The following is a 13,280-nucleotide window of genomic DNA, read 5'->3' on the forward strand; positions in this document are numbered from 1 at the left end:
ACTATATATCTTATACTGTACTGATAAATGGCTTATACAAATTATTTTATATTGTATTGTCATTTTTTATTCAGTTATGTCGATTGCAATCCTACACGAGTAGTTTTAAGTGGTTTTTGGATGAATGTTGGGTTAATAGCATTGTTGGTAACTGTTTTGTGTTAACTTTTTTTTCCCCAAAGAATTTTACCATCTAATTATGTCTGATTTCCAAATGAATCATTCTTTTAAACCATGTATTTTTTAAATGATTCATTTTTTAAATGATGCATTTATGAATCACTCAAGTTTCCAAACGTGAAATATAGTGAATTTAACTAAATGTTTATTTCAGTGTAACCCTGAAATGTATAAATGCAGCGCATTTGAGTGGCAACTCACCAGTAGAGAAGTGCTGCTTTATTTCATATCTCTGTGGAAAATCTGACCGTAACGGGTTAATTTTCTCAGCACTCCTGGGCCTATTCAGCGTCGCATCTATTGGAAAGCTGTCATCGCTCTCAGTGTTTTTACAGTACCAATAGCAGGTGGGCCACTGTCTGGACCGCTGGCCTCTGGCTATGGCTTTATAACACCGATATTTCAAAACATCTCATGTGTGAATCATAAAGGAGGGAGGGCTGTCTGAAAATCTTAGCTTCACAACCTGCAAAAACAGAGTAAAGCGCAGTGAGTTTACTAAAACGCACGTTTCTTTTGCTCTGGACGTTTCTCCTGCAGTTTGAATCAGGAGTTTCATACGGCGTAACGTCACTCAATCACATCCTTCAGCTAATCATCCTGCTGTCATCCTGCGACATTCATCTCACCAGTCTCCAGAAATTAAAGCAGGCGCTTCTTCCCAATCTGATTTGTGGAGTTTACCCGCAGCGCTTGCCTTCTTTGATCAAAACAAGGAGATGTTAAGGATTTGAAGACGTGCTGTGCGGTTAAAGAGTCTCTCCTGGGGCGGACAATTAACACTCGCCATTCTCAACAGATAGTTCATGCCGATCATACCGGGAGGCAGCAGTTATGATGCTTGAATCGCAATTTTAATTACCATTAAGGCTACCAGCAGGACAAGTCAAAAAAAAGAAAATGAAATACTTCAAAAATGTACGGGGGAGATTGTTTGAGATGAACAGCTCTAGAGATTTGACACTCAAATAGAGATGTACACTAACTGAGAAACTGTTCTAAGATGACATGCTGTTGAATGATGCTAATTAAGTAATGCAGTTTGCATGACTCTAATTCTGTACAGTCATGGAATCTTGTTTAAGCAAGAATGTACAAGATACCGAGCTTAATGCAGCACAACAGTGCTGTTCTTCCTGTTGATTTCAAGAAAGAATCTAAGAAAAGTCTTCAAAGTACAGTTCTAAACCTTGAACCAAATCAACCAGATCTAACATGAATCACAATATTCAAAGTTTGGATTGACAGGATTTACTTTGCGCTGTATGACTATTATATTCACAGTATAACATGACCTCACGTCCACTGTTAGGAACTTTTCATCGTTTTAATTTGTGAAGTTGCATTAGTTTTATAGATTTTAACCACAAAAATCACCCCCGAGACATTAGCACATCTTTATTCTAACCAACTGGTAACTTCAAACAGCAGGTGTCCATGAAAAATGAGCAAAATAAAGTCAGGCGGAGAGTGCTATCAGTGTGGAGTGTGTTATCTGTGAGAGGATGTTTGGTCTGGACTCACTGAAACATTTGAACATTCCCACATTACCAGCCTGGAATTAAAGGAAGAGGCTGATTTTGAGAAATCACATCATAGGTGTTGATAGAGATGTTCATTAAATCCTTCATTTACATGACAGATAGATTCATTGGTATCTATGATGTATTATAAACTTTGACTTAAAGCACAGTGGAGATATATATATATATATATGTGTGTGTACAGTATATATTGTATATATTGTATAGAATATGCCGCGTTTCAAATTATTATGCAAGTGATATATCAGTAAGATTTCAGTACAATAAACATTCAGATTTTAGTTTTTCTAAGAAAGTGTTTGTTTGTTTATTTCTCCATGTCTTTTTAGATAACTGGTATCAATCTCAGACAAAATAATTTGCCAGATCTATGGAAACCCTACTTAGAGGTTGTTCCACATTATTAAGCAAGTCACAGTTCTCATGCAATATGGAGAGGAAGAAAGATCTTTCTGAAGATGAAAAGCATGAAATGAAATGATGTGCAAAAGGCATGAAAACAACTAATATTGTGTGAAACTGAATGGAGATTATCAAATTATCATAAGATTTGTGAGTGATTTAGAGCACAGCAGAACTCGGTCAGATAAAGGCTTATTAAGGAAAGTTCCTATCAAAAAAATTAATTGTATTAAAAGGGCAGCTATAAAAAAGCCAGTGTTGAGCAGCAAACAGGTATTTGAAGCTGCTGGTGTCTCTGGAGTCTCAAGAAGCTCTTCATGCTGGCTGGCAGTTGTGCGTAAAGATGCATTTCAGCCACTCCAAACCAAACCTCACAAAGAGAAACATTTACAGTGGCTGTAGAAATACATGAAGACTCATTTTTAAATAGTTTTATTCACTGACTAATGCCGTACTACAATGGATGGTCTAAATGGATGGATTTCTGGATGGTTGGTGAATGGCCACCACGTTCAAACAAGACTGTGACGTCAGCAAGGAGCTGGCGGGTGATGATTTGAGCTGGAATACTGGGAAGTGAGATGGAAGGTCCCTTTAGGATCTCTTCATTTTAAAGGGATAGTTCACCCAAAAATGAAAATTGTTGTTTATCTGCTTACCCCCAGGGCATCCAAGATGTAGGTGACTTTGTTTCTTCAGTAGAACACAAATGATGATTTTTAACTCCAACCGTTGCCATCTGTCAGTCGTATAATGCGTGTCAATGGGAACTTTGTCTATAAGAGTAAAAAAAAACACGCACAAATCCAATTTAAACCCTGCGGCTCGTGACGACACATTGATGTCCTAAGACACGAAACGATCGACTTGTGCGAGAAAACAAACAGTATTTCTATCATTTTTTACCTCTAAAACACCACTATGTCAAACTGTGTTCAGCAGGTCAAAAAATGCGTTCTGATGACTCTCGCGCTTTGCTTCAGTGAGTGCGAGACATCACTTCCATTGTCTGAGAGCGTTCAGACCTCACTAACCGGATGCGCAGGGCAGTTGGACATAGTGGTGTTTTAGAGGTAAAAAATGATATAATTTCTGTTCGTTTTCTAGCACAAACCAATTGTTTTGTGTCGTAGGACATCAGTATGTCGTCACGAGCCGCAGGGTTTCATTTGGATTTGTCTGTGCATGTTTTTTTTTACTCTTATAGATGGAGTTCCCATTGAGACGCATTATTTGACTAACAGACCGCAACGGTTGCAGTTAACTTATCACTCACAAATCTTACGATAATTCGATAATCTCCATTCAGTTTTCACACAATATTGGTTGTTTTCATGCCTTTTGCACAACATTGCACCATTTCATGCTTTTCATCTTCAGAAAGATCTTTCTTCCTCCCCATATTGCATGAGAACTGTGACTTGCTTAATAATGTGGAACAACCTCTAAGTAGGGTTTCTGGCAAATTACTTTGTCTGAGATTGATACCAGTTATCTAAAAAGACATGGAGAAATAAACAAACAAACACTTTCTTAGAAAAACTAAAATCTGAATGCATAATAATTTGGAACGCGGTGTAGTGTAAGAACTATTTTCAAAAAACTTGAACTAAATATTTATGTCACTGTAACTTTGAAATGTAATATGCAGTGCATGGGAAACTTGTTTTGGGTTGCATGAAAAATGAGCAAAATAAAGTCTGCTCTCTTTTCTGTTTCACAACCCTTTACGTTAGAACAGCAGAGTTTGATCGAGTGCCTCGAAAAGCCACAGAAATTGATATTCTGCTGTCACTTCCTTAAAATATCACCGCAGAACGAGCAATTACCGCCTCGTTCTCAGACCATTGTGTTTGGTCATTTAGTTCTGACTCCATTCAGACGGAACGCTTTATCACGAGACACTAGCCGCTTTTAATTATCCATTCATTCTCTTTCAGAAGAACTGCCATATAATTAATATCCTTTTATTCACTTTTTATTTGTCTCAATGATAGCTCAATTATTTTTTATAGGCCAGTGATGTTGTGATATCTGTAAAGTCGGACCAAATGGCCTCTCGTTTCATTGTAGTGATGATAACAGAATGAATTGCTCATAAGACTGGAGTTGTTCATTTCTCTGCCCAGGGCGGTTGGTTAAAGTGGTGGTTATTGCAGAGAAAGCACATTAAACCATGAGGCATTAAATCTTGTTTATGATGGACTAAAACTGGTAGATCCTCTAATGAAGATTGTGATTTTTATCTTTACTTTTAAAATGAAATCCTTGACATTGAAAACAGTAGATGTTTTGATGCGTTTTCTCCATGCAAAAGTTTTTTGTTTTGTTTTTGCATTTATCTTTGTGAGACCTGAGTGGAATTTTGGAGTTGAGAAGATCTGCATCTGTTCTGATTCAGCAGCTGGTGTTTCTCTGTGTCATTGGCGAGTTCAGCGATCATTCCTCTCACTGCGTCACACACCGACATAAAGAAACAAACCCTTTATTACAGGCCAAATAAATAGTGTGATTGCAGAGGGACCATGTGAAACCTGCTGTTGGGTGCATACGGGATGCGTTCGGGGAAAACATTAGTGAAGATGTATTAAATACTGTACGCGTTATCTGTTGTGCTGAGATATAGTGTGTCAGTGATACAGAGCAGCTGGAGAGACAGGAAATGAATTCATTTTCATTTACCGCCGAACAGAGACGCGGGCGCTGTTGCCTGATGTGTTTGTGGATGTGCTGAACGCAGCGAGCCGAGCCTGAGTAAAGACTTACAGGGAAAAGGTAAATGTTAACCAGGGATGGACAGAATCGAATAATTAATCGCCTCTCAATTCACGAGTGTGAATTTTAATTGAATTGGATTAGAATAGAGTGGTGCAGAACCTGGAAGACTAATTCAGCAGTGCTTCCTCTGAGATTTATGAGCAAAATTAAAGCCTCATACAAAACTTGACTGTACTTTAATTTACATTGTACAACAAAATAATAGTCAAATTAAGTAATGCAAATAATCTATCTATCTATCTATCTATCTATCTATCTATCTATCTATCTATCTATCTATCTATCTATCTATCTATCTATCTATCTATCTATCTATCTATCTATCTATCTATCTATCTATCTATCCATTTTTAATCCATCCATCCATCCATCCATCCATCCATCCATCCATCCTTCCATCTATCCATCTTTGATCTATCATCCATTCATCCATTGTTGATCTATCTATCCATCCATTAATCCATCCATCATCCATCCATTTTTCATCCGTCCTTCCATCCATCCATCATCCATTTTTGATCCATCCATCAATTTTTGATCCATCCATCCATCCATCCATCCATCCATCCATCCATCCATCCATCCATCCATCATCTTTCCATCCACAATTTTTGATTCCATCCATCCATTTTTATCCATCCATCTATCCATCCATTTTTGATCTATCCATTTATCCATCCATCCATCCATCCTTCCATTTATCCATCTTTGATCTATCATCCATTCATCCATTGTTGATCTATCCATCCATCCATCCATCCATCCATCCATCCATCCATCATCCATCCATTTTTCATCCGTCCTTCCATCCATCAATCATCCATTTTTGATCCATCCATCAATTTTTGATCCATCCATCCATCCATCATCTTTCCATCCACCATTTTTTATTCCATCCATCCATTTTTTATGTATCCATTTATCCATCCATACATGCATACATATATACATTTTTGATCCCCATCCATCCATCCATCCATCCATCCATCCATCCATCCATCCATCCATCCATCAGTTAGAGACAAATCCACAATAGAATTTAGGAGGGTAAATGTATTCTCATTGTAAGTCTGAACACTGCACAACCCTGGTGTTGAGAAAAACGTCCATTCATATTGTGAGCCGGGGGAAAAGTTTGGTGCGTGACGCCCCTGAATGTTGAATAATTTGTGAAAGCGGATTGAGGAAATCAGGATACAGTAACATATAATACTCTTAGCCTCCGGTAATGCTCACTAATGCTAACGTAATATGTGTTATGTAAACTGTATTAGCAGACACATAAACAAGTTCATAAACCCTCAAATGGCCATGTGGAAAAGAGTAGGGTTTGTTGTAGTGAAGGAAATATTCTTGCAGGGAGATTATTGTGTTTATATGCTCACAGTGGGCTTTAACTTAGACAAGACTTTTAAAAAGGGCTGGAAGATGAATTGACATGCACTTCATAGCTGGCAAGGCTTTAGAAAAACTCTTTAACACATCTTATTGGCCAGACGAGATCTTCTGCTCTCAGAGAGCTGCTCTTCATCATCAGCATTCAGCCGAGGGAAGCGTCAGAGGAAATATATCCAATTAGATCACTCCAATCGATCTCTGCCTGTGTTTGCAACATGCTCGAGTCAGGCTAGCTTTCCTGCAGCGTAACACAACAGGCTGATCTGATTAGCAACAGATTGAAGTACATTTAGTCCGACAGTAAAATCTCAAAGCCAATATGTCATGAATGAAATGACAATAAGTAAAGGTAAACAATGAACTGGAAGAGTTCAATTAGGAACATTACACGTGGCGAACACGGAGTGGTTTTTAATACGTTGCTACGCAGTTGCTAGGGGGTTCTTGATTGTTGCTTGTTGACTGATGCTAAGATGTGGGTTGCTATGGCGTTATTGGTGGTTGCTAGCTCACTACTAACTGGTTACTAGGGTATTCTTGGTGGTTAGTGCATTCTGGGCAGTTGCTAGGGTGTTCTTGGAGGTGGCTAGGACATTCTAGGTGGTTGCTATGATGTTTTGGGTAGTTTCTAGGGTGTTCTGGGTTGTTGCTGAGGCATTTTGGATGGTTGCTATGGTTTTCTGGATCGTTGTTAGGGCATTTTGTGTGGTTACTGGGATGTTCTGGACAGTTGGCGTTCTAAATGGTTGCTATGGTTGTTAAATCATTTTGGGTGGTTTCTGTGGTGTTCTGGACAGTTGGCATTCTAGGTGGTTGCTATGGTGTTTTGGGTAGTTGCTAGGGTGTTCTTGGTTGTTGCTGAGGCATTTTGGATGGTTGCTAGGGTGTTCTGGGTGGTTGTTAAAGCATTTTGGGAGGTTTCTGGGGTGTTCTGGACAGTTGGCATTCTAGGTTGTTGATATGGTGTTTTGTGTAGTTGCTAGGGTGTTCTGGTTTGTTGCTGAGGCATTTGAATGGTTGCTAGAGTTTTCTGGATCGTTGTTAGGGCATTTTGTGTGGTTACTGGGATGTTCTGGACAGTTGGCGTTCTAAATGGTTGCTATGGTTGTTAAATCATTTTGGGTGGTTTCTGGGGTGTTCTGGGTTGTTGCTGAGGCATTTTGGATGGTTGCTAGGGTTTTCTGGATCGTTGTTGGGGCATTTTGGATGGTTACTCGGGTGTTCTGGACAGTTGGCATTCTAGGTGGTTGCTATGGTGTTTTGGGTAGTTGCTAGGGTGTTCTGGGTGGTTGTTAAAGCATTTTTGGAGGTTTCTGGGGTGTTCTGGACAGTTGGCATTCTAGGTGGTTGCTATGATGTTTTGGGTAGTTGCTAGGGTGTTCTGGGTTGTTGCTGAGGCATTTTGGATGGTTGCTAGGGTTTTCTGGATCGTTGTTAGGGCATTTTGTGTGGTTACTGGGATGTTCTGGACAGTTGGCGTTCTAAATGGTTGCTATGATGTTTTGGGTAGTTGCTAGGGTGTTCTGGGTTGTTGCTGAGGCATTTTGAATGGTTGCTAGGGTTTTCTGGATCGTTGTTAGGGCATTTTGTGTGGTTACTGGGATGTTCTGGACAGTTGGCGTTCTAAATGGTTGCTATGATGTTTTGGGTAGTTGCTAGGGTGTTCTGGGTTGTTGCTGAGGCATTTTGGGTGGTTACTATGATGTTTTGGAAAGTTACTATGGTGTCTAAGTGGATGTTTTGGATGGTTGCTAGATTGTTCTGGGTTGTTGCTGAGGCATTTTGTATGGTTGCTAGGGTGTTCTGGGTGTTGTTAGGGCATTTTGGGTGGTTACTGAGGTGTTCTTGATAGTTGGCATTCTAGGTGATTGCTATGGTGTTTTGCGTAGTTGCTAGGGTGCTTTGGGTTGTTGCTAAGGCACTTTGGGTGGTTACTGGGGTGTTCTGGAAAGTTGCTAGGGTGTCTTGGTTGGTTGCTAGGGTGTTCTGGGTGGTTATTAGTGCATTTTGGGTGCTTACTGGGGTGTTCTGGACAGTTGCTAGGGTGTTCTGGACAGTTGCTATGGCGTTCTAAGTGGTTGCTATGATGTTTTGGATGGTTGCTAGGTTGTTCCGGGTTGTTGTTAGGGCATTTTGGGTGGTTACTAAGGTGTTCTGGACAGTTGCTAGGGTGTCTTGGGTGGTTGCTTTGGTGTTCTGGGAGATTGCTAGTTGTTTTATAAAATGTCCACCCTCAAATCTCTCCTTCAATGTGCTTCTGTGAGATTTTTTTCATCCGTTTTATCGTCCAGCAGGTAAAAATCATAAGTATGATCACTTTGTTAATTCAACACCTCAATAATAGTGATGCTTAACCTATTGTAGCGAACATCACTTGTGTAACCTAGAGCTACAGGGATCCTGTGTTTGTTTGCCTGTGTAATTAGCAGCTAAATGATTGTTTGCTGATATTTGGATTGTGAGTGCTTTGGATTAGCTGATATCTAGAACAAACAATATTGATTTTTTTTTTTTTTTTTTTTTTGCAAGCGTTGCAAATAATTACTGGATGGAATCTGATGGTCTTTCTGACTTCAACACAACAGCATTACAGACAAAAGCTCTGTAAATCTAAATCGCCTTTTCTGATGCATGCAATCTGAAATGTTCCCTGATATCAGCTCTAATCTCCATGAATGCATGAGCACACTGAAGTCCAGCAGGGCGGTTTGCATGTTTCGTGTTGCGTTGGGTTACGGTCCAGCCCGTGACACAGTGCACACGCGCACGAGACATGTACACAGCATCCACACTGATCCTAATTCACAATGGCTCCATTGTCTTGGTGAACGCGAGAGTATTACAGCATGGCCTGTGATCTGTATACAAATGAGATCCAGCATATTTGACTTTGGGCATCAGAATGACAAGTGCTGCTCCGCTGTTGGCATACAGCATTCGTGCTCCAACTGACGCTGTGGGGACGAGACAGCGATTTGAACCGCATCCAACACTCTCTGCTTTTCCAACTAGTTTTTTCTTTTTTCACTGGGTCAATAGAGTGTGTGCTCAGCAGGGATTACTGTATATGCAATTGTGTGTACAGATCATTCTTGTTTCCAAAAGCACATTTATATTGTTATGGATGCACATTATAAGATTAGAATACCTATGGAAGCTTATTTGTCCCACAGAATAAAAAAATAAAAATGTACTTGTACACACAAACTGTGAGTTGTGAGAAAAAAAGTCAGAATCTGTGGCAGAAAAAAAAGTCAGAATTATGAGATATAAACTCGGAATTCAGGGAGAAAACAAGTCAGAATTACGAGATATAAACTTGGAATTTTGAGGGGGAAAAGTCAGAATTATGAGATATACTCGGAATTCAGGGAGAAAAAAAGTCAGAATTCCAAGATATAAACTCAGAATTTTGAGGGGGAAAAGTCAGAATTATGAGATATAAACTCAGAATTTTGAGGAAAAAAGTCAGTATTATGAGATATAAACTCAGAATTCAGGGAGAAAAAAAGTCAGAATTACGAGATATAAACTTGGAATTCTGAGGAAAAAAGTCAGAATTACAAAATATAAACTCAGAATTTCGAGGGGGAAAAGTCAGAATTATGAGATATAAACTCAGAATTTTGAGGAAAAAAGTCAGTATTATGAGATAAAAACTCTGAATTTCGAGGGGGAAAAGTCAGAATTATGAGATATAATCTCGGAATTCATTAAAAACTGAATTTCGAGGGGGAAAAGTCAGAATTATGAGATATAATCTCGGAATTCAGGGAGAAAAAAGTCAGAATTACGAGATATAAACTTGGAATTCAGGGAGAAAACAAGTCAGAATTACGAGATATAAAATTGGAATTCAGGGAGAAAACAAGTCAGAATTATGAGATATAAAATTGGGATTCTGAGTAAAAAAGTCAGAATTACGAGATATAAACTCAGAATTTTGAGGAAAAAAGTCAGAATTATGAGATATAAACTCGGAATTTTGAGGGGGAAAAGTCAGAATTATGAGACATAAACTCGGAATTCAGGGAGAAATAAAGTCAGAATTATGAGATATAAACATGGAATTCTGAGGAAAAAAGTCAGAATTACGAGATATAAACTTGGAATTCTGAGGAAAAAAATTAGAGTTACGAGATATAAACTCAGAATTTTGTGGGGGAAACGTCAAAATTATGAGATATAAACTCGGAATTTTGAGGAAAAAAGTCAGAATTACGAGATATAAACTCGGAATTCAGGGAGAAAAAAAGTCAGAATTACAAGATATAAACTTGGAATTTTGAGGAAAAAAGTCAGAATTACGAGATATAAACTCGGAATTCAGGGAGAAAACAAGTCAGAATTACGAGAAATAAAATTGGAATTTTGAGGAAAAAAGTCAGAATTATGAGACATAAACTCGGAATTTTGAGGGGGAAAAGTCAGAATTATGAGATATAAACTCGGAATTCAGGGAGAAAAAAGTCAGAATTACGAGATATAAACTTGGAATTTTGAGGAAAAAAGTCAGAATTATGAGATATAAACTTGGAATTTCGAGGGGGAAAAGTCAGAATTATGAGATATATTCGGAATTCAGAGAGAAAAAAAGTCAGAATTACGAGATATAAACTTGGAATTCTGAGGAAAAAAGTCAGAATTACGAGATATAAACTTGGAATTCTGAGGAAAAAAATTAGAGTTACGAGATATAAACTCAGAATTTTGTGGGGGAAACGTCAAAATTATGAGATATAAACTCGGAATTTTGAGGAAAAAAGTCAGAATTACGAGATATAAACTCGGAATTCAGGGAGAAAAAAAGTCAGAATTACAAGATATAAACTTGGAATTTTGAGGAAAAAAGTCAGAATTACGAGATATAAACTCGGAATTCTGAGGAAAAAAGTCAGAATTACGAGATATAAACTTGGAATTTTGAGGGGGAAAAGTCAGAATTATGAGATATACTCGGAATTCAGGGAGAAAAAAAGTCAGAATTCCAAGATATAAACTCAGAATTTTGAGGGGGAAAAGTCAGAATTATGAGATATAAACTCAGAATTTTGAGGAAAAAAGTCAGTATTATGAGATAAAAACTCTGAATTTCGAGGGGGAAAAGTCAGAATTATGAGATATAATCTCGGAATTCATTAAAAACTGAATTTCGAGGGGGAAAAGTCAGAATTATGAGATATAATCTCGGAATTCAGGGAGAAAAAAGTCAGAATTACGAGATATAAACTTGGAATTCAGGGAGAAAACAAGTCAGAATTACGAGATATAAAATTGGAATTCAGGGAGAAAACAAGTCAGAATTATGAGATATAAAATTGGGATTCTGAGTAAAAAAGTCAGAATTACGAGATATAAACTCAGAATTTTGAGGAAAAAAGTCAGAATTATGAGATATAAACTCGGAATTTTGAGGGGGAAAAGTCAGAATTATGAGACATAAACTCGGAATTCAGGGAGAAATAAAGTCAGAATTATGAGATATAAACATGGAATTCTGAGGAAAAAAGTCAGAATTACGAGATATAAACTTGGAATTCTGAGGAAAAAAATTAGAGTTACGAGATATAAACTCAGAATTTTGTGGGGGAAACGTCAAAATTATGAGATATAAACTCGGAATTTTGAGGAAAAAAGTCAGAATTACGAGATATAAACTCGGAATTCAGGGAGAAAAAAAGTCAGAATTACAAGATATAAACTTGGAATTTTGAGGAAAAAAGTCAGAATTACGAGATATAAACTCGGAATTCAGGGAGAAAACAAGTCAGAATTACGAGAAATAAAATTGGAATTCTGAGGAAAAAAGTCAGAATTACGAGATATAAACTCGAAATTTTGAGGAAAAAAGTCAGAATTATGAGACATAAACTCGGAATTTTGAGGGGGAAAAGTCAGAATTATGAGATATAAACTCGGAATTCAGGGAGAAAAAAGTCAGAATTACGAGATATAAACAAGGAAATTTTGAGGAAAAAAGTCAGAATTATGAGATATAAACTTGGAATTTCGAGGGGGAAAAGTCAGAATTATGAGATATATTCGGAATTCAGAGAGAAAAAAAGTCAGAATTACGAGATATAAACTTGGAATTCTGAGGAAAAAAATTAGAGTTACGAGATATAAACTCAGAATTTTGTGGGGGAAACGTCAAAATTATGAGATATAAACTCGGAATTTTGAGGAAAAAAGTCAGAATTACGAGATATAAACTCGGAATTCAGGGAGAAAAAAAGTCAGAATTACAAGATATAAACTTGGAATTTTGAGGAAAAAAGTCAGAATTACGAGATATAAACTCGGAATTCAGGGAGAAAACAAGTCAGAATTACGAGAAATAAAATTGGAATTCTGAGGAAAAAAGTCAGAATTACGAGATATAAACTCGAAATTTTGAGGAAAAAAGTCAGAATTATGAGACATAAACTCGGAATTTTGAGGGGGAAAAGTCAGAATTATGAGATATAAACTCGGAATTCAGGGAGAAAAAAGTCAGAATTACGAGATATAAACTTGGAATTTTGAGGAAAAAAGTCAGAATTATGAGATATAAACTTGGAATTTCGAGGGGGAAAAGTCAGAATTATGAGATATATTCGGAATTCAGAGAGAAAAAAAGTCAGAATTACGAGATATAAACTTGGAATTCTGAGGAAAAAAGTCAGAATTATGAGATATAATCTCTGAATTCAGGGAGAAAAAAAGTTAGAATTACAAGATATGAACTTGGAATTATGAGGAAAAAGTCAGAATTACGAGATATAAAAGCAGGATTCTGAGGAAAAAAGTCACAATTTTGAGAAGTAAACTCACAATTCCAAATGTATAACTATATATAAACAGAATTGTGAGATAAAAAATTCGCAATTATCTTTTTAAAATTTGTTTTATTCCATGGCGGAAACAAGATTCCATTCTTACCTGTGCCAAACTCACACACACTCACACAAAAGTTTCATTCAGCTGATCTATGAATCT

This window comes from Megalobrama amblycephala, linkage group LG12, assembly GCF_018812025.1.
Source record: "Megalobrama amblycephala isolate DHTTF-2021 linkage group LG12, ASM1881202v1, whole genome shotgun sequence".
NCBI classification, from domain to species: domain Eukaryota; kingdom Metazoa; phylum Chordata; class Actinopteri; order Cypriniformes; family Xenocyprididae; genus Megalobrama; species Megalobrama amblycephala.